This window comes from Petaurus breviceps, unplaced genomic scaffold (genome assembly GCF_028583685.1).
Source record: "Petaurus breviceps papuanus isolate PSGF00001 unplaced genomic scaffold, PetGlider_PUasm1.0 90434, whole genome shotgun sequence".
In the NCBI taxonomy this organism is placed as follows: Eukaryota; Metazoa; Chordata; class Mammalia; order Diprotodontia; family Petauridae; genus Petaurus; species Petaurus breviceps.
The window spans coordinates 766,245-791,614 of NW_027187251.1; the positions used below are offsets into that span (position 1 = coordinate 766,245).

At 38.2% G+C, this 25,370-nt stretch overlaps 1 protein-coding gene and 2 long non-coding RNA genes across 6 annotated transcripts in view; 1 reads left to right on the forward strand and 2 right to left on the reverse strand.

The window, feature by feature from the left end:
- The window catches only part of ATF3 (activating transcription factor 3), a 173,169-nt gene that overhangs the window by 110,709 nt on the left and 37,090 nt on the right, over positions 1 to 25,370 (reverse strand). The window lies entirely within an intron of this gene.
- The window catches only part of LOC138177537 (uncharacterized), a 57,288-nt gene that overhangs the window by 14,498 nt on the left and 17,420 nt on the right, over positions 1 to 25,370 (reverse strand). The gene's annotated exons all lie outside the window — the stretch shown is intronic.
- The window catches only part of LOC138177538 (uncharacterized), a 43,786-nt gene continuing 22,173 nt past the window's right edge, over positions 3,758 to 25,370 (forward strand). Inside the window, exons 1-2 of one of the 2 annotated variants that reach the window (XR_011172543.1) lie at positions 3,758 to 3,830; positions 3,945 to 4,035. This is a non-coding gene — a long non-coding RNA (uncharacterized lncRNA). Of the gene's footprint in view, positions 4,036 to 25,370 lie in introns of both variants that reach the window. The other variant, XR_011172542.1, reaches the window with a different exon arrangement.

Below are 25,370 nucleotides of genomic sequence, written 5' to 3' on the forward strand. Positions count from 1 at the left end.
TAGTTTATTGAGTAGGGAGGTGAGGTGATATGGTAAAAACCTGCACTTTAGGAAGATAACTTTGACAGCTGAGTGAAGGGATGGACTAGAGTGGGGAGAAATTTGTGACGAGCTATTGCAGTAGTCTGGGTGTAAGGAGATGAGGGCCTGCACCAGGGTAGTCATAGTTTCAGAAGAGAGAAGGGAGTATATCTGAGAGATGTTGCGAAGGTAGAATCACCAGGCCTTGGCAGCAGATTGGATTTGGTGGGGTGAGGGATAGTGAGGAGTCAAGGATACTCTGATCCTGCCACTTGCCAATCTAGTAATAATGTGCTTCTTTGTACTGAACTAGGCTGGTCATTGAAAAACAAACATAATCTATTGTTGCATTCTTTATAGACTAGAGCATTGGACTGAATGTAATAAAATGAAATTCAATACAGGTAGGTGAAACTTGGGTATAAAAAAAATCAACTCAACAAGTGCAAGATAGGGGAGGTATAATTGGACAGCAGTAATTCTAAAAAAGATCTAGGGGTTTGTGTGGACTGCAAGTTCAATAGAAGTCAGCAGTGAAATGTGCCAGCCAAAAAAAAAAAAACAATTTGAATGTGGGCTTAATTAAGAGAAGCATAACTCCCAGGAATAGGGAGATGGCAGTTCCACTATACTATGCCTTCGTCAGAACTCATCTGTCTTCAACTACAGTTGGAATGTCCACAGGAGGGCAGGTGAAGGATCTCGAGTCTGTATCTTATTAGGATGCAATGAAGGAACTAGGAATATTTATTCTGGAGAAACTCAGAGAAGACATGATAGTTATCTTCAAGTATTTGAAGGGCTGTCTTGTGGAGAGGGATTATATTTTCTCTGTTTGGCCCCAGTGAGCAGAACCAGGAACAATAGAGTGGACATTATAGAGGCAATTGTAGGAGGATGTCAGGAAGAACTTCCTAACAGAGCTATCCAAAAATGGAGTAGGCAGCTTTGAGAGCTGGTGGGTTCGGCTTTCGTGGGGTTGTTGGAGCTGAAGCTGATCACTTGATGGGTCTGTTACAGTGGAATTCCTCTTGTGTACAATCAGACGACCTCTGAGGTCCCTTTAAACTCTTATCATATACGTAGCCTTCTTAGTGTGGGACAATCTGCCAAAGATCCCACTCTACTGGCATAGTTTTTGGTAACCTAGTGTCATCTCTATGCCATGATGAGGCACCAGAGTAGCAATTTCATGTAGTAGGACATTTATTTACACTTGTAAACTGTCTTACTCCTAATGTCAGTTGTAGTGATGGTGTCTCAGCTTTTCTGCTTACTGTTGGATTTCATACCTCAATTTGTATTGGAAGAGCTAATGCAGAAAAATCAGTAATCCCTAGTCTTCTGATAAAATTATATAGCTGTAAATCAAAGAACACCACAATCCAAATTGCAGGTGACCCAAGGGCAGTAGAAAAATACATGGTGGATTAAAGTATGCTGCAGCATAGTCCTATTAATTCATCTAACATTTATTAAGCACCTGCTATGTTCAAGGCACTCTGGTAGGTACTAGAAATACAAAGATAAACATGAAAAGTAATCTGAATTCAAGGAGCTGGCATTGTACTGGAGGCTACAGTATGTATATAGAGCAGCAAATGCAAGCAAATGTGAAGGGACAGAGCATTAACAACTTGGGGAATTAAGAAAGCATAGGAGTTAGCTCCTGAAAGAAGCTCAGATTCTGACAGGTAGATGTGAGGACAGGGTACATTCCAGGAATGGTAGATAGCTTCTGTGAAGACATAGAAATGGGAGACAAGATACTGAGTTTGGGAAGCAGCAAGTAAGCCAATTTGGGTGAAAAATAGACTTCTTGAAGCAGAATAATTACTCACATGTAAGGAATGTTAGACATGTGCCACCTGCAAAGGAAATGGCCCAGTCATGTAGCAAAAATATAGAACAATGAATGGACAGCCTGAGCATTCCACTTACAAAGTATTAAAACACTTCCAGCCCATTGAATGGATCTTCAGTGGACTTTTTGCAGAAAGACGTAGATAAAAATTACCTGCTGAAAAAGGGTGGCTATTCAGGTTGTGATCTACTCTGGTAGGTGCCCATCCTGATGAGATTACAGATCTATTAAAATATACAAGTAATTCCTGTGTTGGGCTGACTCATGACTACATAGTATTCACAAATATGCAATGGAGGAGGTATAGTTAGATAACACTTGTTCTGAAAAAGATTGGCATTTAACAGATTATCTTTTCTAGTCCTGAATTTCTGGATTTGAGCTCTCTATATAGCAAAGTAAATCAGCAAGAGGGAATAACGTAAATAGGTCAAGAGGTTTTCATTCATCTACAGCAATCAAAAAGCCAAATGCTCAGAGTTTCTTTGACCCATAACCAGTAATTTACTATCCCCTTTTCACCTTGCCTTTTAAAATAAATAATCTTCAATCATCTCCTAGAAATATGTGAAAATGTAGGGCAGTATTGTCCTTATTACTCTCTAATCCAAGGTATGGGCCAAATCCCCTTATAATAAAGACAACTGCAACCAAAGTCACTATATAGTAAACATTCCCCAGGTCTGACTAGCATGATACTTATTTCAAGCAATATTCAATACTACAAAATTCCTTTATAACAAAATTTAGGCATGCAATCTCTTATAGTTTACTATTAGCAAGATTCAACCACATACTATGGCACTATTATCATTTCATAAAGGAGAGGACTCCCAGATTCTGACTAGCTTTTTGCTACTATAAAGTATTGCTTTGACTAGAGAAATCTGCTGGCTCATAAGACCACAATAATAGTCAACAAGTTATGACAGAACAAAAATAGGTCCACAGGCTAAACTAAGAAAGATGTGGGCAACCACCCTACTCCCAAAAGTTCAGTTCCCACATAACTTTATTTTTAGCTGATTTTAGTAAGTTTAGTAAATCCAGATCCTTCTCTCTGAGTAACATTATAAAGAAAAGAACTGAGCCATGTGACTTCCTTCAATGTACCATGAACATTATTATAAGCGTTATAGATGATGTGATTTACCAACTCCGGAAAGTCCATAACTGATTGGTGAAGATGACTTATATTTCTGAATTGCCTCACTTGATAGAAAGCTATTGGCTAAAAATTTATTGCATAAAGAAATGTTGCTTATGAATGCATTTATCATTCTGAAATCTGTTTCCATTTCACAGTAACAATACAAAAATGAGAATATTGGCAGGAAGAAAAATGCAAAAAGCAAATGGTATATTTCATAACAAAAGTTGAGATCTTTGTTGTCTTTTTCAAGTTGATTCCCTTTCCATTTAAGTTATTTTGACAAAATGTACAGTTTATGTCATGAATTATATCAATAAAAACATTTATTTAACCATGTGGCAATTTCCTTTTAACATTAAAAATTATTTCCACATAAGCCTCCAAAAATAAAAATCATAAATATTTTCATCCAGTTTCACCTTTTTCAGGGATAGAGGCTATGTTTGTTTTGAACAGATATTGTGAAGATATATCTACTGATTTGATCATTTGATCAATAAAGAACACCAAGTCAAACTGTAATTTAGGTTCAAAATAATTTATTTGGAGGTTCAAATTATCTGAATTGGCCATGTGTCTTGATTAACTGGATCCTTTCCAGATTTCCATTTCACTTGAGTGCTGTGACTATACAGTCTAAAATGGCAACTTGCTGAGCAAGATGAAAAGCTGCTAAGGTATAGAAATATTAAGAAAGGCATAACTTCCAGGAATAGGGAGGGGATAGTCCCACTGTTCTCTGTTCTTGTCAGCCCTCTTCTGTTGATGTAAGGGGAGAAAAAGAATACAAAGGTATTATTGGGGTTTATTTATCAGCTTCTACTATTATTTCCCTGATACCTAAACATAAAATCAACCAGAATCTCAAATAAAATAATTTATTGCTTACTATCTTCATGCATGAAGGCATCGAGGCAGCAAGGTAGATAAAGAGCACTGTGCCTGGAATTAAGAAGACTCAACTTCCTGAGTTCAAATCTAGCCTCAGACACCCTGGGTAAGTCCCTAACCCTGTTTGCCTCTTCTGTTTGTTTTCATCTGTAAATTAAGCTGGAGAAGGAAGTGGCAAACCACTCCGGTATCTTTGCCAAGAAAACTCCAGATAGTGTTATAAAGAGTCATATACAACTGAAATGACTGAACAACAATATCCTCATGTATACAGCACTTTACAGCAGGATTAAGTGACTGGTCCAGGGTCTTGTACACGTTGTGAGAGTAAATGCTCACGCTGAAATTTTAACACTGGGTTTTTGAGAGCTGATATGAGCCACTATGCCAGTTTTTTTTTTTTAATAGATTATTACGAATCTTTTTGGGCAGTGAGGTGGCACTATGGACAGAGTACCAGGACTGGAATCAGGAAGACTCATCTTCCTGAGCTCTAATCTGGTTTCAGACACTTTCTAGCTGTGTAACCCTAGGCAGCTCACTTAACCCTGGTTGTCTCAGTTTTCTCATCTGTAAAATAATCTGGAGAAGGAAATGACAAACCACTCTTTGCCAAGGGAACCCCAAATGGAGTCGTGAAGAGTTGGACTGAAATGACTGAACACCATGAATGGGTAAAATAAGACTGTCCTATACCTGATACCTTATGTTACCTTATGTGAATTGAGAACACTTTCCCCCACATCTTTGGAAGCGTAGAGCTGAGCTATCTTTGAGCTGTATTCTTAGATTTTCCAAAGACAACTTGAGTAAGGCAAAATGAGCCAAAGAGTTATGATCTGGAGAAGTTGTTCCAAGGTTTTACCTCCTTCACATAAGCCTAGAGCTTGGGATTCTAGGGCACAGGTTACTTATGGTGCAAGATAGAACATGATAAGTACTGTAAGAGAGGTATAAATTGTTCCTGTTAGGTGAAGGAGGGAGGGAAGGAGAGAGAGAGAGACGGGAGAGCTGGAGCTCATATCTCATAATCATATCAAGGAAGGTTTCATTAAAGAACTGATACGTGAACTGGGATGTAAAGGATGGGTAGTATTTAGATAAGAGATAAAGGGTATAAATAAATGTGGGAAGAAAGGAAAGCATGAAGCAGCAGTGGAAAACAAGTTGGGGCCACATTGTAGAGGGCCTTGAATTCTAGAACAAAGAATTTGGGTTTTGACAGTAGAAAGCTGTACCTTTGAGTTGTATCTTCCTCCACCTGCTGATTTTGGTTATCTTCTAGGACTCTGTTTTGGGCCCTTTCCTCTTCTGCCTCTATATTGTTTCCTTTGGTAATCTCATCAATTCCCATGGGCTCAATTTTCATCTCTATGTAAATAATTCGCAGAATGATATAATCAGCCCTGTTCTCTCTCTTTTGAACTCTAGTCCCATGTCAGCATTTGTCTTTTGGAAATCTTGAACTGCCTATCCTATAGTCATTTCAGGTAAAGGAGGGTAAGTACTAAGGGATAGGATACATTCAGGGAACTGTGAGAGAATTGGCCTAAGGGAGAGAGGGCCTTGATCAGATAATTAGAGTGGGGCCAGATTTTTCAGAGGCTTAAAAGCCATTTCTGTTACTTGCTTTGACTTTTAGGAGTTTTAGGAAATAGGAAGTCATAATCGAACAACTTGTTAATCTAGTCTTTAGCAGAAACCCACGTTTTGTTTGTTCCCTCCCACATTGTTTCAGTGAGCTGAGCGGAGAAGTGAAATATACTTACTAATTGTGTCATTGTCTCACTACTGACTAGGAAAAATGCTTTCCACTAAAATAGAAATCTCTCTTTGAAGAAAGCCAACTCAGAACAAAGATACTATTACTTATGGTGCTGATGTAAGAACTTGCTTTAAGACCAGATATTTTATTTCCATCAACCTTTTTGGGACTGGGAAGAAGGAAAACATAATGATGTGTTCATCTGAATAGGCTTTAGCCTCTATACAAGAGAGATGCAAAACCACCTCTCCTTATGTGCTGCCATCTTGTCATCATTATCACGAGACTCAGATCTGTATGCCAGAATTTTCATGTGACTCAAGAACCCTGTCCTATCATTTAGGTGTATCATTATACTTGAAGTCTTGCAGAAGGAAGATGGTCTTTTGCTGAACTGTCGGCTTAAGCCTTGTTATTTGATTCTATTAAAAATCACCTTTCTTAAGGACTATTCATTTTTGTATGACATGTGCTCCTTGATTTTAGAAGACTATAAAGGACAATCAGGCTTGATCTTACAAATAGGAGCTGAGTAAGTTGATAAACTCAATTGGAGCTAATTCTTTTAGTCTTAATTCTTTTAGTTCCTACAAGGAAAAACTAAAGGATCCAGGTAACTAAACCTGAAGAATTCAAGGGAAAGTAAGGTTGATATGGAAGGGATAAAGTCCCTTTATCATCCTCTAGAATCCTATGAGTAGCTGTTACATTGAGGATGGTGTCCTAGTTGTTTTCTATCCCAATTCAAGAAAAAAAAACAGGGAAAATTAGAGCAAGGAAATAAGGAAGAGCTTCTGGAAGTGAAGGTTACTAAAATCTGGAATATGAGGTAGAATGAGGAATTTTATTTTCCAAAAGTTTTTAAATTAAAGAGATTCTTGTCCATCTGAGATGATTTACAAATAGTCCTGGCCTACATTTTTGTTGGTTGAATTGGCAGAAAGTATGGTGTGACAAGACTAGACACATCATATGAACATCACCTGGACTAGACGCATCATAGAAGTCAGAGACGGAAGGATGTTATAGAACATCTATTCCAATCCCTTCATTTTATAAATCATAAATCTGACATTTATATAGTTCTTCAACATTTCCAAGTCACTTTATATATACATCTCACTTAATCCATGTGAGGAAACTGACTTAGAGAGGCAAATTACTTGCCCAAAGTTACATCACTGGAATAACACTTATTAAGAGTCTACTATGTACCAGGTAGTGTGCTAGGCACTAAAAATACAAGTACAAAGAATGAAACAATCCCTACTAGCAAGTAGCTTACTAATGGTGAAGACAAAAAATAAATTTGTAAATATATACAGAATAAACACAAAGACAACAAATACAAGTAAATTACAAGCTAGGTAGCTTAGGAAGGAGGGTACTAGCAACTGTTGGAGGGGAGAGAAAACAGGAAAGGCTTCATGTAGAAGGTGGTTACTTAAGCTGTGCATTGAAGAAATAAATATTCAGTGTTCTTTTTAAACCCCAGCACTGTTCCCCTCAAAATCTCCTTTACCCACATAATTCTATAGTGACTGTCACTTACAGAATCTGATAGGACATTTATAGACACTAACAGATATTTCCAGTCAACTGAGCTCTTGGGAAACTAGGGAATTAATCAATTATTTGCCTAAGCATAGCAGAGATGGTCCGAAATCAGAGTTTTCCACTTTATCGTCTATAAAAGGGAAGATATCATTAGTGGGAATTAATGTCTATAAATGTGAAAATTATCTTCATCAATGACTATAATCTTATTCATCACTTATGATCAATAAGTATGATAGCTACAACTAAGTTATAAGAACTGGTAAGCTTTCTTGAGTTTCCATTCTAATATTGCTTAAAGCTGTCTTCATGATAAACTCTATGATTATAAACACAGGGATGAATGGATATAAATAGGCAGTGACCACAATATCTTCTTTAAGGCCCTTGAATTGCAAAGAACAGCAGTCATTTATGTAGATGGTGCCCCACCCCACATATATGTATATACATACACACAAACATATATATAAATATATGTATGTAATCAAATGAGACATTTGTAAAGTTAATATAAAGATAATATATATTATATATATAATATAAATATAAAACTATAACACTGCCTGGCACATGGTAAGCACTTAATAAATGCTTATTCCTTTCCCTTCTTGTATAAGATATAAGCATATGTATATGTGTATACATATATGTATATATATACATATATATGATACACATACACATATATAACTCCATGAGGAAGGTAGTATGATTTTATTATCCACATTTTATATATGAGGAAATTGGGGCTCAAGGGGTTAAGGTTAAATGACATATAAAGTCTCATAACTCTATAGGTGAGGAAACAGAAACAAGAAGCAGAATGACTTTTCATACAGGTTCAAGTGTCAAGATGAAGATTCCAATCCAATGTTTTTTATTCCACATAGCCTGTTTTATAATGGAGTAGATGCAAGTGAAGAGTCCCTCCTTCTAGTTTATAATTTAACAAAGTGTGTCATGGAATCAAGAATATACAATAGGGCACTATGGTAATAAGCACCATGGAGATGGATACATAGATAGAAAGATTCCCCTTTCTTGGCATCAGGTGCTTTTGTCAGTCATAAGCTCATCACTCTGGTATGCAGGTCACTGAGAATGAATTGAGTATTCCTGGATTAAAGAGGAAACCTAGATATAGAGATGTCTTCTTGGGATGTCTGCTTTTAGGTGGGACCTAGATACTCTTAATAGCAAAGACCATACTGTGGAATTTTAATGCTTCCTTTGAATTTATACCTTCTGGGCATGTGCGACAATATGATATTTGAGGGTTGCTTGGACAGAGCCATCCATAGGATGCCAAAATTCAGTGATATACGATTTACCCCTCTCCCCCGCTCCCTACTTTGAGGAGTTCTTAGAATACTACTGCATTTTCAGAGTCTCAAGGCTTCAGCCTGCTGGGGTAAAGGAGAAGGGATGGAGAAGAGGTTTTGCTAGTTGTTGCTAAAAGAAAAAAGTGTGTGGGGGGAGGAGGAGGAGATGACAGAGCTCTTTCCATATACAGTCTTTCCTCTTTAACACCAACACTCCCTGCCATCCACCAAGACAAAGTAGTAGGACTGTGTGTTCACCTTTAGTACTTTGCTTCTCAGTTCCTATTGAAATTTTTTCCCTTTCAAGTTTATCCTTGATAATAATTTTATTAATAATACCTTGCAGTTATATAATACTTTGCACATTCAATCCTAACAATCCTTTCTTTTCTGTCTCCTTCCCACCCTCTCTTTCCTTCTTTCCTTCCTTCTTCCCTCTGTTCCTTCCTTCCTTCCTTCCTTCCTTCCTTCTCTCATTTCCCTAGTTTGTCCAGGTTAGAAGTGCACCAACCACTCATGGGCCAATCCCACTCTTGAGGGGCGTGAGAGCTGTTACTTGGGCCACTTTGCCCTTCCTTAGGCAGCATGGTACCCCTCTTTGTTCTCTCCTGCCTTGAGGGCTCACCTTATTAGTGCCTGACACTGAATTGGCTTAGCCTACTGGAGCTCAGAGTTCTCAAATTCAAACATGCCATCAGCCTCAGTCTCCTAATAGCAGAGATTACTAGTGTATAACTAATCTATTAAGTGACCTATTCAAGGTAAGAGCTAATACAGGTAGAGCTAGGATCTGAACCCCGTTTTGTTTCTGTTTTTCAAAAATCAGGGCTCCAAAGAACCAAAACGACCAATTTGGGAGGTTAAGCTGGCAACAATTTCATGGTACAACCACAAGTAGAACCGTTTGTTATATTAGAAGAGCCTATGCCAGGAGTTTGGAGATATGAGTTTGATCATATAGGGATTAAGAGTTCTTGGGCAAGTCATTTAACTTTTCTGAATATCAGTTTAATCATTTGAAGTGGGAGGGGGTGGTTCAAGTGAATTGAAAATGAAGTATTCCTCCAATCAGCCTGATGAGATTACAGATTATCAGTCATTTAAAGAATCTTATCAAATTGATGAATTCCCCATTAAAACTAAAGGGAGGGGCAGCCAGGTAGCACAGAGAGTAAGAGCACCGGCTTCTGGGTTGGGATGATCTGGGATCGAATCCTGGGCTCAGATACTTAGCACCCACCTAGAAACACCTGGCCGTGTAACCTTGAGCAAGTTACTTAACCCCAATTGCTAAAAAACAACAAAAAAAACCCTAAAGGAATAGGGAATCTTAGTGACTGACTAACTGAAAAATCAATTGTTCACCTCCTTGGGGTCTATCTACTCTCTGGTTCTCAGCTCTTGAATACTTGAATATCATCCTTTCCCTTGTGTTTCCTCCAAGGTACAGCAAAGGATAGGAAGGGATTATCTCTCCTCCCTCCACCCCCCAATACCAAGTAGAAAAGATGACTTAGAACAGAATCACATGGCAATGAGAGACATGTGCTAACTCTCAGCCTGATAAAGGAGGTCAAGTATGCCATTCCTAGACCTTAACTTCTGTGTTAGAGAAGACGGGATTTTGAGTTCCCTATGCAGTATGAACCCTGGAATCTTGCCTTCTAGCATACAAGGTAGGAAGGAAATGATAAATCATTCCAGTATCTCTGCCAAGAAAACCCCAAAATGGCATCACAAAGAGTTGTACAGGACTGAAGAACAACTGAGCAGAACTGTGCTACTGGGCATGTTTGTGATTCAATGCTAAACATACTGATGTTTGGGGAGGAGGAAGCAGTTCTTGGTCCAGTGACTTTTTAATGGATGTCTGCAGCCAGAGAAGGTTGAACTAGGAAGAGCTACCCACTCAGTAGACTTTAATAGTGGAGACAGTTTCTGCACTCCCTCTTCCTTTCCAGAACATGTGTCAAGTAATTCTCTCTCCTTGTACTTCCAATAAGGTGAAACTCAGGCATTCTTTTCCCCATCCTGACAGAAATGCAAAGCTGTTCACACGTGGCAGTCAATAACACATGCTACCATAGGTGAGCTTAAGACTGTATTACAATGCCCTAGTGGTCTCTTTTGCTTTATGTTTCTTTCCTGAGCATAGAGGACAGAACAAGAATCTATAAATAGATGTTTCCAGCCTTGGAGGCAACTTTTTATGAGCGTAAGAGCCTAGGAGCTCCTGGGTCCCCTTTGAGTTCCAGTATACTTTGAGAGCAGCCCTAAGCACTTACAGTGCTTGGCAAAGATGACCACTGTCAGGAGGGGACCACTAGCTTAATTCTTGGCCTGGTTTGAAAAAAAAAAAAAATGAACCCAGAGAGGTTTGTTTGTATAATGTAGAGCTGAGTCAAAAGTGAAATGCTGATTCAGCAGTTCCACAAAATATCTCATGTTTTGATGTTTTAAGCCTCAGTTTTTTAGGAGAGTATGGTAGGAATGTACCAGGTAAGTCTCACCATCTTGACGACCACATCCCCTCAGATGCCAGCCCTTAGCCTGAGAGACTTGGAAATAGCAGTTCTCTCCAAATTATCAGACCTACTTTCAGCCTAGCTCCTATTTACATCCCTGTAGGAGAAATGATGGGGAAGGAGCCCACCTTCCTCATCACTACAAGCAACAATTGCTAACCAATTGCAGTCAACAGACAGATGGGCACAAGAGCCTTGAGAATGGCAACTTCGTCTCCCCAACCACCAGACCACTGGTCCTGCTTTTAGCTTAGTTGAGTCTTCATAGGGATTATATAAATAATATAGGGATATTAGGGATTATATAAATGGATGGCCATTTATATAATGCTTTCTATGTGTCAGTCACTGTGCTGAATGCTTTCAAATTATTTACAACTGTTATCCCATTTGATCCTCACAACAACCCGGTGAGGTAGGTGCTGTTATCCCCATTTTGCAGTTGAGAAAACAGAGGTAAACAGTTTTTTTTTCCCTCATTCTTCCAGCCCGCTTCTTGATTTTAAACTTAATGTTAGTGTTGAGTTCTGCTCACTTCTAGGGTGGGGGATGTCTGGCCTGAGCCTTTGCTGCTTTCACAGCTCAATCTAGCAAATTTTCAGGGCTTTCAAAGAAGTGTGATCTAGGGAGACTGCCCTTCTGGTTTGAGCTCTGAAAAGTCCTGACCCAGGTTTGGGTCTGTTAGTTTGTGTGTGGTTCGTTTTAGTAGACTGTTGCTGTATTCAGTCCGTGTTTGCCTGCTATAAGGTTCTGCAGGTTCAGAACCACCAAACTCCTGGCTTCCCTTTGATCCTGTTCCCTTGCCCCAGTTTTTCTACTGCAGGTTCACATGCTGAACTAAGGGGTTAGAACTAAATCACCTCTCTGCTCCTGTTCTCAGAGCCTCAGAGCTAAGCTTCTGGAATTTGTTTTGTCCTCAGTTCTCCGCTAGGGCCCTCACATTCATTTTCAGCTGTTTTCTCTCTGCCCTGGATCTGTGATTTGTAACTGAATAATGGAGGACACAGCTGTCACATGGCAAATGTATTTGCTCCCAGAGCAAGTTCAGGGATCTCTTTCTACCTTTATGCCTTATCTTGGTTCCCTTTCTGTCCCTGTGTTATAGAATGCTTCTTGTTAGTCCCTCTTCTGCTCTCGCCACCCCACTATACTGTTCTCCTGGCCAGTTCCCACCCCAAGTAAACACAGACCTCTCTGCCTATGTTGCCCTAGACTGGAAAAATGACTCACTGTGATTTTTCTTGGCTTTCTTGATGAGATTTTAGTCTGATGAGTTTTCTAGGTTCTTGTGGAGATGTGTTAGGAGAGCTGGGAAAAAAAAATGCTTACCCTTGCTTGGCATCTAGCCAAGTGAATAGCTTCTTTACTTGCTTGTGACTTGCCCAGGGTCACACAATTAGTAAATATCTGAGACCAGATTTGAACTTAGGCCTTTCTGACTCCAGAAACAGCTTTATCTGTTGTACCATGTAACTGCCAGTCATAGCCAAGGGAGGAAACTTCTGTGGAGGAGGGTCCAGACATCCCCACCTCCTGTTAATCAACTACCAGACCCAGGACAAGTGGGTAGCCTAGATGAAGCAACAAGGCACCCTGAGGGAGAGAGAGGGGATAGTATGTGCCATGTTAAACCAGCATCACCATCTTTGACTATCACATCTCTCACATCCCAGTGGAGACAGCCCAGGGCACTGACCCCAGGACCAAGAGCTTTGGGAATAGCAAAACTTCTAATCTGGTGCCTGTCACCACCTTCCCGGGAAGCAACAGCAGTAGAGATGCAGCCTGACAACTGCTCCTTCAGGTGCTACAGCCACAGCTCCTGAAGACCCAGAAAAGAAAGCAGTTGCCATCAAATAGCTCAACATCAGAAACTGACGTGATTTTATCAGTGGAAAGACATTAAAGAAGATGCCTTACTATCTGCTTTGTTGCTTTGCCCTCAGGACTGTTGGACCTTTACATCAGGCTTACAGCTAAAGCCTTCAATGAATTGTCTCCCCCATTAGCATGTGAGCCCCTCGAGAACAGGAACTGTCTTACATTTTCATTCTGTATGCTCAGGACTTACTTAATATGGTCTTTTTTTACATATAAGCACTTAATAAATGCTTTTTCATTCATTTGTTCAGTTATTGCTAAGTTTTATGAACTGTTCACTTGTCTTTTGTGTGGAGGAAATAATCAGCTGTTCTATATATGATTTACAGTGTAAAGACAGGGCCAGCATCTCAGTCCCTGCTGGGCCCAGCAACAGGCCTGTGTGTGCTTACTACACCTACAAGTCAACAGAGATGTGAAAGTCAATAGATTTGTCCTGAGTGGAGCTTTTACCCATCTTCTCTAATGGAAGACGTTATAAGGGATAGCCTAGCTACCAGCATTTTAAATCTGTCCCCCTCATTCTCCACTCAGATCCTTTCTTTGGTTGTTCAGTCAACATCCAGCATCTCTCATGAGCTCTTTCGTGAAGGTCATTTCATATTGCTCACCACAGTGTTGTTTCTCACTACTCTGCCATTGAATTTTTCATATAATTCAGATCACATGGTCTTTCAACTAAGCCCTTGTATATCTTCCAATCATTATCTAACCCCTACAAGCTCTCCTTTCTGTAAATGTCAACTACATTGAGTGCCCGTACCTTACCTTACATTGGTTCTGAATTGTCTTAGTGTTCTATATTGCCTTACCTTGTTCTCTAATCATTTCAGATATGTTAGTCTTGTCTCCCCAGTTAGACTTTTGAAATATTCATAGACAAGAATCAAAAGTTTTATACTTCTTATTTATCCCTTACATTTCCTAGCACAGTACTGGGCACATAATATATACTGGCCAATGGATGGATATGATGACAAGATTTAAAAATGAATGTCCCTTTGAGAGTTCAGTTTGATTTACCAGTCTACCCATGTTAGTTGCCAGTTTGGTAGATAGAAACACATGAGACCCTATTGATTTATATGTGTTTGACTCTCCCGAGAAATGCTTTAGAAGCTGTAATCACAGCTATAGCACATTGCCTCAGAATTACGAGGTATGTGGCTAATGGGAAATGACTTCACTATACTGCATCTTCTAGTAATTCCGTGATGCTATCATCAAACCAAAAGCACATGACTATTTGTAAGCTCAGTGTGCTTGAAAAAGAAATTTGATTCGACTATCACAGTCAGTGCTGGAAAACTAATCGCCCTGATCCAATAAAGGGGCCCTGAACAGAATGGCATCATCAGGGTATGAGTGAGCCAGCCAGCTAGTACATCGGCTGACTGGAGCTCTATTCTTCCATGACTCTCTCCAATGAAAATTTAATGAGATGATGTTTTACAGCCAATATCTAATACCACTACCAGGTCACAAGTTTGATTGGAACCAATCAATAGAATTCATCACCCTAAAAGTAACTAGTGATTGCATGTTTATGAGAACTTAAATGTTTTCCCAATCTGAGGCCAGTTTCTGAAACATGTGTCAGCCTTCAGGATATAGAATTTATTTGAAAATGTAACTGAAGCCTTTGAAGGGCAAGGGCAGGGAGGGGGAGAGGAAGGGAGGAGGGGAGAGAAAAGTATTTTTCCATCCAAAGGGGAAAGGGGCAATGATCTTTTTGTTTCTTTTCAAAGTCTCCATATTTTCTAAACTTAAAAATTACAACAGCCCCCCTTCTTTTTTTAAAGCTAGACTTATCTAGTTTTTTTTTAAGTAAGCTCTAATGAATTATTCTAAATAAGATTTATGAGTATCTTTCAAACTCTTCTGGATGAATCCAAATTGAACTGTACAAAGATAATAAACCTTGAAAAGATGGGTGGAGGTGAAGGAAATTAAACTATTTCTCATTATTCAATACTAGCAATCCATTTTCTTTTAATGATAGAAAGTGACTTTAAAGGACATAGATTTTCAGGTTGAATTATTTACATTCTGAACAGGCATTTGTTTAAGGACTTTTTGTGGCAGAGGTAAGAACTTGAGAGTTATTTTTCAGAAGACAGGTGGGAAATTCAGGGGGAAACCACCAATTGACCCTGGTTGGCTGGTGAAAGGACGTGGGTTTTCAAGAGAATGTGACAGGCATTTAGTGCTTGATGGGGGAGGATGGGGAAAGATCACCTGTGTTTCACTTCTCCTTCTATGCATACAAACCTAACATTTTTATCTAGGTGAAAAGACCAGATTAGAAATTATTTTAAAGCATCCAGTACTTTTTTTTGTTGTTGGGGGGAGGAGTTTCATTTTTTTGCCTTAATGGGGGGAGGGGGGCAAGGAAGGGTGGGGTTATGTAAATGAGCATTATATCTTTTTAGCACCAGCCAATTAAGTTATTTGGGGTAGAGGATTAAGTGCTGAACTAGTAATCAGCAAGACCTGGGTTTGAATCATTACTCAGACTCTTAGTAAAAGTGTGACCCTAGGCAAATCATTTGCCCTTTTTGAGCCTCAGTCTCCTCATCTGTAAAATGGGGATAATAATAGTTCTCACCTTACTTGATTGTAGTGGGAATTCAAAGAGGTAAATAAGTAAATTGAGCTTTACAGTCATTATGACTATTGAATAATAGCTGTTCCAGAGAATAATTGATACAATAACAACAAAATTATAAAGCCAAACAGATTTAAAAGACTTGATAACTCTGATCAAAACAATGACCACCCATGATTCCAGAGGACTCATAAGGAAATATACTACCAACTCTTTTTTTTAATATAGCTAATGCAAGAATTTGTTTTGCTTGACTATACATGTTTGTAATAGGGATTTTGTTTTTCTTCCTTTCTCAGTGGAGATGGGGGAAGGGAGATGAGAAGGTAGAGAAGAAACATCTTTTTAAAAAATTTAATTAAAGAAATTAATAACTGCTTTATTAGCTGTTTATTAATTTTTACTTATATTATGTTATTAATATTATATACTGTTTACATTATATATTTATTGGGGACTGAAGCAATCATTAGATTTCCCATACCCTGAAAGTTGGCTACAATGACTGAGTAATTCCTTCACCGGTGTCTACTTGCAAAAGAAAAGGCCTTTCTAGAATGTAAATCCAAAAGTGGTCCTTTTCCAAAATTTTGCTTGGAGATGTAGAATTTAAATATATGTCACAGGCTATGAATATGAGAGGTTTGCAGTTGCTAATCAGATAAACAGAAGATTGAGTTTTTTCTCTGAAAGAAAGCCAAAGGGAGATGATCTCAGGGTGGGAGGCTAGTGACCTTATTCACAGTCTCTGGCTTTCTAAATTCTTGTGGATAGAATGTAGGTCACTGACCTCTTAGATACCTTTCTAGAGAGGAGTTTAACCTCTTTACTGCATTTCTGAGTGCCTTTGGGACAGAAGTAACCACTGAATGTTTATGAGGGGATTATGGGATTCTAACCACACAAAGGTACTTGGGCCATTTTTTATGGACCCAGCCTTATTTAAGATATAATTATGCGTGTGTGTGTGTGTGTGTGTGTATTTGTGTGTGGAAAAGGACCCACTGGGTTGTGCCAAAGCTAGTAGAAATCAGAAAAATAATAACATACAATAAGTAAAATGTGAAGGGCTTATATAACACTCATTTATGAATTGCTTTATGTGTTTTCTCATTTAATGCTTACAATAACTATATGAAGCAGGTAGCATGAGTATGATTGTCCCAATTTTACATGTGAGGAAATTATGAACTTGTCACAACCCAGTGGGGAAATCATTACAACCTAAAACTCCCCTGTCATAAGTTGAAGACATTGACAGCTACCTATGCATGTGCCAGCTTTCTCAGTTCTGAAAAATATTTATGAGAAAATTCTATACACATAAAAGGATATGCATAATAAGAATATAAGAAGGGAATATGCAGGCTTTCATGGACAACTTTTCTTTTTTGAGGCAGTGGGGGGTTAACTGACTTGTTCAGGGTCACACAGCTAGTAAGCATTAAGTATCTGAAGCTAGATTTGAAATCAAGGCCTCCTGACTCCAGGGCCAGTGCTCTATCCGCTGCTCCACCTCACTGCCCTTTCATGGACAAATTTCTGCAGAAGACCACATAGTCCCAGTCACACAGTTGACTGAGCAGTGTAGAGAATATGAGATTCCCCTGAATCTACTATTTGTTAGTTACTAAAAGAAAAAAAAGGCATTTGATTCCACAGAACAAAATTCAACCTGGAAGACTCTTCTCAAACAAAATGTTTTTCACATATGTTACCAAAGGAGATAATTTTTTAAATCAAATTTGCTGTGTATCAGCCTCAAGGAAAGCACAAAGCAAAAAGGCTATGCTGGTCACTGTCACAGAGGATGTTCCATGCAAAGTCCAAATAGAAGGATTTTCTGTTGACAAGTTTTTTAGATGTTTCTTTTTGCAGTGGACAATATGTAGATTTCATCAAGCTCTGGAACCACTACAGGGCTATACCAAAGAGGTCAAAGAACATTGTACAGATAATGATAGATCATTGGATGTGTGAATTAGTCTCTCTTCCTTCTTTCCATATATATATATATACACACACACGTATACATATACATATATATGCATATATGTATATAACAATTTTGTATATATTCATAAATATACATATTTTTCTCCAATAAAATGTAAGCTCCTTGAGGGCAGAAACTATCATTTGTCTTTGAATTACCAGTACTTAATAAATGCTTGCTTGATGGTGCATAAGAGAGCTGTAGCATATTTCTACCTTTAACATGAGAAGTAGCTTAAAAGCATCAAAGATTCTGGAAAAGGAGGATGACCAGTCATATAATAAAGAATGAAGGTTAACAGATGAACAACACAAGTATTGCATTGGTATTCATGAAATTGAAAGAACCAGAGTGAAGTCTTCAGTATATGGAATTTGTCGTTTCTAGAAGATTTATAGAAAAATGTGGAGAATAATTGGATAGGATAAGGGGACATGGTTGGGTTGTACTTTGTACCTGTGGAGGGAATAGCTATATGTATGAGATCAGGAATACCCTTGAATCATTAAAGACCAAGTAAATAATAGATATATTTGCCTTTTTGTTTATTGAGAAGTTGGGTCAACTTCTAGTCTTAAGGATTTCTTCTAATGATTGGAGACAGTTCTTTGTCAAAAATAATCTTAAAATATTTAAAGAAAATACTTCCTCCCCCCCCCTTATCATGTGGTATTTTTTTTGTTGTTCATTATGGTTAGGGAAAATCTGGATAATGTCAATGATAAATAAAATCCATGTTCACCATTAATTTGCTTTTCTCCCAAATTTCTTAATAAAACTTCCAACTCCTTATAATTTGAGTTCCTTTTCTTTACCCTCCCCGCCTTCTATGGAAATAGAAAATGAGTCTGTAAATGACTAAAAGGTAAGGAATAGAAAGGAAAAGGAAGGGAAGCAAATGTCCTGGATGATTTGCCCCTTTAATAACAGAGTAGAAATGAACAAAAACAAAAGTGATGCCTGCATCACTCCCCTTGTTTCACTGGAGTAAACAAAGTATGGCATATGTTGTTTCTAAGTCAGGGGTTCTTAACCTTTTTGTGTGTCCTTAGATTATCTGGTGGAGTGTATGGGCTCTTTCTCAGAGTAATGTTTTTAAATGTATAAAATAAAATACTTGGGATTACAAAGGAAACCAATTATATTGAAATATAGTTATCAAAATATTTTTTAAAAATAAATTCTCAGCACCCAGGTTAAGAACCCCTGTTCTAAGTGAAAGCAATTCCAAAGTGTGTTCCATGGATACTTTCTATTATTGTTGGCTGGCTTGTTCTATATTGGTCCTTCGGGTTTGTTCTGAATACCATTTAATTAAAGAGGCTCTTTTCCATCTGTAGTTCTTATTATTGTTGAATATGCTTCAAGGTCAGTCAGACGTTAGAGTTAACATACCATTCCATCCTTCCTCACATTTACATTCAGTAACTTTTCACTTTTACCATGGCAACCACCTGTCACTGTGTAGGTCACATTTGGGAGATGTCACTTCCTTGCTTATATGTTCACTCACATATATCCCCACGTACCACTCCTCTTCACCTTAGGCATTTATTAGGGGAAAAGATGCTTCCATAGCCTGCCATCCTTTCTGTGATTTTGAACTCTTTCTGATAGGTTAGTTAGTTAGTGTGTCAAAAAGCATTTATTAAAGCTTACTCCTGACACGTAGTCTTCAATCCAGTGACTTCCTAGACATTCTAAGAGCAGGACAGTCCATTTCTCTGCTCTTTGTCCCCCGTGACTGGAAAGCTCTTCTTTCTCCACCTATGGACTTCCCTGGCTTCTTTTCAGTCCAAACTAAAATCCCTTCTTTACCACAAGTCTTCCCCAAACTCTTCTTAATTCGAGTGTCTTCCCTCTGTTCATTACTTTCCATTTATCCTGTCTATAGCTTGCTTTGCATATAATTGTTTGTATGTTGTTGCTCCCATTAGAGTATGAGCTCCTTGAAGGCAGGGACTATCTTTTGCCTCTCTAGGAGGTGCTTTATAAATGTTTATCAGTTGATTGACTAGTAGCAGGCACAGCCAAGTAAGCCCAGGGAATACAAAGACAAATGTGAGATAGTTCCCGAGTTGAAGGAGTTTACATTCTAATGGTAGATAGTCTCCAGGTGCTAATGCTCACTTTGTTAATCCAACAGCTCTGTCACAAAATCCAAGCCAGTCTTCTCTGGAAAAGTTGATTGAAGACAAGTATGTAACTAAGACTCCATTATTCTTTTATGAAACATGTCAGCTCGTTTACTGTGTGCTATGTGCTAAGACCCTAAGTAATTTAAACTATCTTTTTCTTGTTAGCAAATTCTTAAGAGGCAGACATTTCTCTTACTTTCCCCATCAAAACTATGCAGCTAGGTGGCACAGTGAATAGAGCACCAGCCCTGGAGTCAGGAGGGCCTGAGTTCAAATCCAGCCTCAGACACTTAACACTTACTAGCCAAGTGACCTTGGGTAAGTCACTTAACCCCAATTGCCCTACCTTCTCCTCTTAAAAGAAAAACAAACAAAACAAAAAACTACGAACGAATGAACAATTAAACAAATATATTCTGTTTTGTTTGTCTACTAATTAGTTGTATATTTGCAGATTCACAGCCCCATCACTTTTCAGGTGAAGAAAATGCTGTCCAGAGGAATGAAGTGATTTGCTCCGTGTCCCACTGTAAGTGGAAGAGCTGATACTCAAATGTATATATATATATATATATATCTTCACTGTGCTTTAAAAAAAAATCTGTTATCTTCTGTTTTCACATCTCCTTCAATTCCCCATCCCAGAGCCATCCCTTTTTATATCAATTAGCACCCTGTCCCAGAGTCATCCCTTGTAATGAAGAATTTTTTTTAAACAAGAGAAAAGAATAATTCAGTAAAACTCATCAATAAATATTTTAAAACTGGGCATGTACAATGTTTCACACCCATTTTGACTGTACTTCTGATTGCCCAGTACTTATTTCCATTACACCATGCCTCTGGCAAGGACCACAGGATCTCCCTTAGTACTTAAATATTCGCTGAAATAATGAATAAAGGAGGCAGCATTTTTATTTATACAGAGATGCAGACAAGCTTCATTTTTTTTTTAAAGCAATCGGGGTTAAGTAAATTGCTCAAGGTTACATGGCCAGGTGTTTCTGGGGACAACCTTCATTCTTTATCCTGCAGGCATTGTTTTCTTGCCACCCATACAGAGCAGAAAGATTCTCATGTCCAGGATAGTTTCCTTCAAACCTACTTTAATGTAGACAGATCAAATTAAGTTTAGATGACTGCTTTTAAGAGATATTATGGAGGGCAGTCTTTTTCAGACACAGGTTGAACTAGATGGTCTCTGAGGTCCCTTCTAAATCTGTGTCTCATTTATTCCCCAACTGTCTCTCTTTCTCTTAGTGCTTCATCAGCATTTATGTGTTCAGCTTGGATTTATTTGTCATAGCGTTGAAGATAAAATACTTTTAAACTATGCTCTCTTTCACAGATCTGGTATCCCCAGAGAGCAGCTTCCAGAGGGCAAGGACACCATTCTATTTATCTCCCATAGTTCCTAGACTATTGTTCAGCAAATAGTTGTCCATTATAGTCCAGTTGACTAAATCCTTGATCCTACATGTCATATAAATAGCTAATTTCACCACTCAGAAGATTTTAATATAATATTTGTGTTGATACCTCTTCTCAACCTAACTGCTATCATGTCACCCTTTCCCCTATGGATGAATCAAGAATATGTTTAAATAGTATCTGTGTTGACACATCACCTCAGCCTAACTTATCACGCTGCTCCTTCCCTATGGATGAATAAAAAATGCCTTGTATTTAGGAAGCTGATTTTCCAAGTCCAAGTGCAAGATTTTACATTTATTCTTATTAAATTTCATCTTACTAGATTTGGGCCACTGTGCTACCATGTTGAGATCTTCTTAGATCTGTCATCCAAGATAGTTATCCCCCCAGCTTTGCATCATCAGGAAATTTGATAACTTTGCCACCTATGCAGTTTTCAAAATCATATTACTAAACAAACACAAAGCCAAGCAAAGATTCTTGGGACACTCCACCAGAGATCTTCTGGTCTGATATCTTGATATCCTACCAGTCCTAATCCACTTAACTTGGCTGTTGAGATTTCTTCTTTCTCTCTGTTCTACAATGTGTGCATAAGAAACTTTGCCAAATGCTTGGCTGAAATCTAGGTAAAATATATTTTCCCTTTGATCTAAAAAAAGAAAGTAGAAAAAAAGGAGATTAATTTGATAGGAGTTATTTTTTGATGTAATCATTTTGGTTCTTTGTGATCCTTATTTCTTCTTCCAGATGTTCAATAATCAACACTTTACCACTGTTTTAGAATTTTGCTAGGGGGGTGGCTGGGTGGTACAGTGAATAGAGCACCAGCCCTGAAGTCAGGAGGACCTGAGTTCAAATCCAGCCTCAGACACTTAACACTTACCAGCCATGTGACTTTGGGCAACTCACTTAACCCCAATTGCCCTGCCTTCCTCCCTCCAAAAAAAAAAAAAAAGGAATTTTGCTAGGAATGAATGCCAAACTCAGTGGCCCATAATTGTCTGATTTAACTCATCTCTTTTGTGAAATTTGGAACATTTGCCCTTTTCTAGTCCTTTAACCCCTCTGCTGTTCTCTATATGTTCTCAAAGGTTTCTGAGAGTGGTCCAACCAATTCTTTCAGTACCAAGGTATGTAATTCATCAGGGCCTGGTGACTTGGACTCATTAGGGCTAGCCATATACTCCCTTACTAGCTACCTCATTATATTGATTTTTAACTCTCACTTAGCAATTTTTATTCTGACATTTCCAGTCCAAAATTATTCTTCTTGGAAGAGAAAACAAAAGGAAGATAAGATTTTAGTATTGTCGTCATAACATATACATTGGTCATAGATTTAAAACTGAAAAAGACCTCAAAGGCTGTTTAGTCAAACCATTTCATTTTATAGATGAGGAAACTAAAGAAGTTAATTGTTTTGACTAAAGCTTCTAAGCAGTAAATTGTAGAAATGGGATTTGAACCCAGGTCCTTTGATTCCACAACCAGCACTTTTTCTTTTCTTTTTTTTTTTTTTTTTGCTTTTTGGAGGTCAGTTGGGGTTAAGTGACTTGCCCAAGGTCACATGGCTAGTTTTTGTGTTAAGTGTCTGAGGCCGGACTTGAACTCAGGTCCTCCACACTCTATTCTGCATCACCTAGCCGCCCCTCAGTACTTTTCCTACTGTAGAATGTACATAATGCTTTAAGGTTTGCAAAGCTCTTTACGCTCATCTCCTTGAGTATTTGGGATAATAACCAGAGGTTAGTAACTTCTGGTAACCATAAGTCTTGCAGGCTTGGTCTTTTTCCTTTGAAACTTCTTTCTCTAACATTCCCCTGTCTGTGACATCTGAGGTAGTAAACTAATCATCCCTGAGGAAGACACCTGTCCCTCTCTCTAAAATACTTAGACCTCTTCAGCATCCCTGAGCTTCTCTGTGAAATCGTGATGATGAAAAGAGTGGGAAGACTTTGGAATAATGACCTACTCAGTTGTTTGGGCAGCCTTTAGCAAATTTAATTCTCATGGAGAGACCTTTGTGTCTTTACTGGAAATGCTCGAAGACCTAAGGAAGGGGAGAAAAGGAATGCACAAAAAATCTGTGAGGTAAGAGTACACAGGGACCAATGATGGCCACTGGAAAGATGGTGTTATAGCCAGAATCCAGGGAAGGCCTCTGGTTGCAGGGTAGGAGGAGGGGATCCATAATGGTCCTGCTAAAAGCTGCCCACACAACTCAGTAGACTGAGTTCCAAAAGTCTCTCCACCCCTTTCATCATCACTATTTCTCAGAGAAGCTGAAGAAGCCTACATGTTTTTGAGGCCACATTTGAACTCAAGTCTTCCTGGGTTCAAGTCTGGCCTCAGACATTTACTAACTGTGTGACCCTAGGAAAGTCATTTAACCCTGTTTGCCTCAGTTCCTCATCTGCAAAATGAACTAGAGAAGGAAATGGCAAACCACTCCAGTATCTTTGCCAAGAAAACCCCAAATGGGGTCATGACTGAAATGACTGAATGACAACATAACAATTCACAACATATTTTTCTTAACCTCTATGGATTGTTAAACCTTTTGAAGTATTCATCATTTTTGTTGGAAGAGGACCTATCATATTCTAGGGCTTGATGCAGTTAGCATAATAACATCCATGAATGAAGCATCTGGACAATTTTGCCATCTCTAGGGAATCCCACTTCTATTTGGACCTTCCACAAGACAGTCCTTCATGACAGTGGCATATACTTTTAGCAAGCATGCATTTCCCTGGTTCATTCCTTGCTTAATATTAATAAAATATATATAATATTCCTGTTCTCCAGACTGTGATATGGAGTAGATGGTCAGTTCATTGAATTAGTCTCTCAGTACATATATCTGGGGCAGGCACTTCAGATGCCCAGTGAGTTGGTAAATTGCACATTGCTTTTAATGATCCCAATCTACTCTCAGCACAAAGATTCATTTTTTTAAAAAGCATAAATGGTTTCCCAGCAATGTTGAGTGATTGAGAACCTTTGAATACCACAAATTCTGAGGAATCAAGGTTGTAAAAGACATAAAGGTCAATGGAAAAAATGCACAGTGACCACAGGTGGGCTGCTGCCTATTTTCAATGATGACCTATATGCAAGAAATTTGAAAGGGATCTCACTGAGGAAATGTATGATCAGAAAAGGAAGTGGGCTGATTGCATGGGAGAGAGAACAATAACATATAAACAGTTGGAATGCTTCATTGCTAACTGTGGAAAAAGATTTTGAACAGGAGTTCTTGAACTTGTATTTTACACATAGATAGGTACATATAAATATATATATAATATAAATATGTCTGTATCTTACTAGATACATACATCACTTTAGGGTCCATGAACTTTTTTTAATGTATTTTGGTAAATAATTTCAATATAATTGATTTCCTTCACAATGCCACATATTCTATTTTTTACATTTAAAAACATTACTCTGAAAAGTGGTTGATAGGTTTTACCAGAAGACAGTCAAAGGGGTCTATGATAGAAAAAAAAATTAAGAACTCATAGATTAGAGGGAGAAGAAAGTAGAAGTGAGAAGACTTGTTAATTCCTATTACTTAGAAAGTGACCTAAAGGCCATGTAGTCATTAAACATGAATAAGGGGAATAGTGATTTCTTGCTATGATGGTAGGAATATAAGCCACATCGAAGTTTCACAGCTTGGCTACAGTGTCACCAAGTACCTCCTTTGAAATTTATCAAAGCTTAAAGTCAGTTTGTATGATGCTGGTACTAGTTGCTCTAGGAATTTATTTGTCCAGATAAAAGTGAGGGTGGGAAGAATTTTATCTTAAGAGGGTAAGGAAGGGTCTAGATGTTCACTGTTTTGTGTGAGCTAGATATGGTATAGGTTTTATTTTGTTGTTGTTGTTGATTAGCTTCCAATGTAGACCTGCCCAGGCAATTTCAAAAAACAATAATAACAATTCACATTTGTATACTCAGTTAATATATATATATATGTATGTATATATATATATATGTTTTCAACATTCACTTCCCTAAGATTTTGAGTTCCAAATTTTCTTCCTTTCCTCCACTCCCCCCACCCCAAGATAGCATGCAATCTGATATAGGCTCTACATCTACATTCATATTAAATATATTTTCACATTAGTCATGTTGTTAAAGAAGAATTAGAACCAATGGGCAGAACCACAAGAAAGAAGAAACAAAAATAAAAGA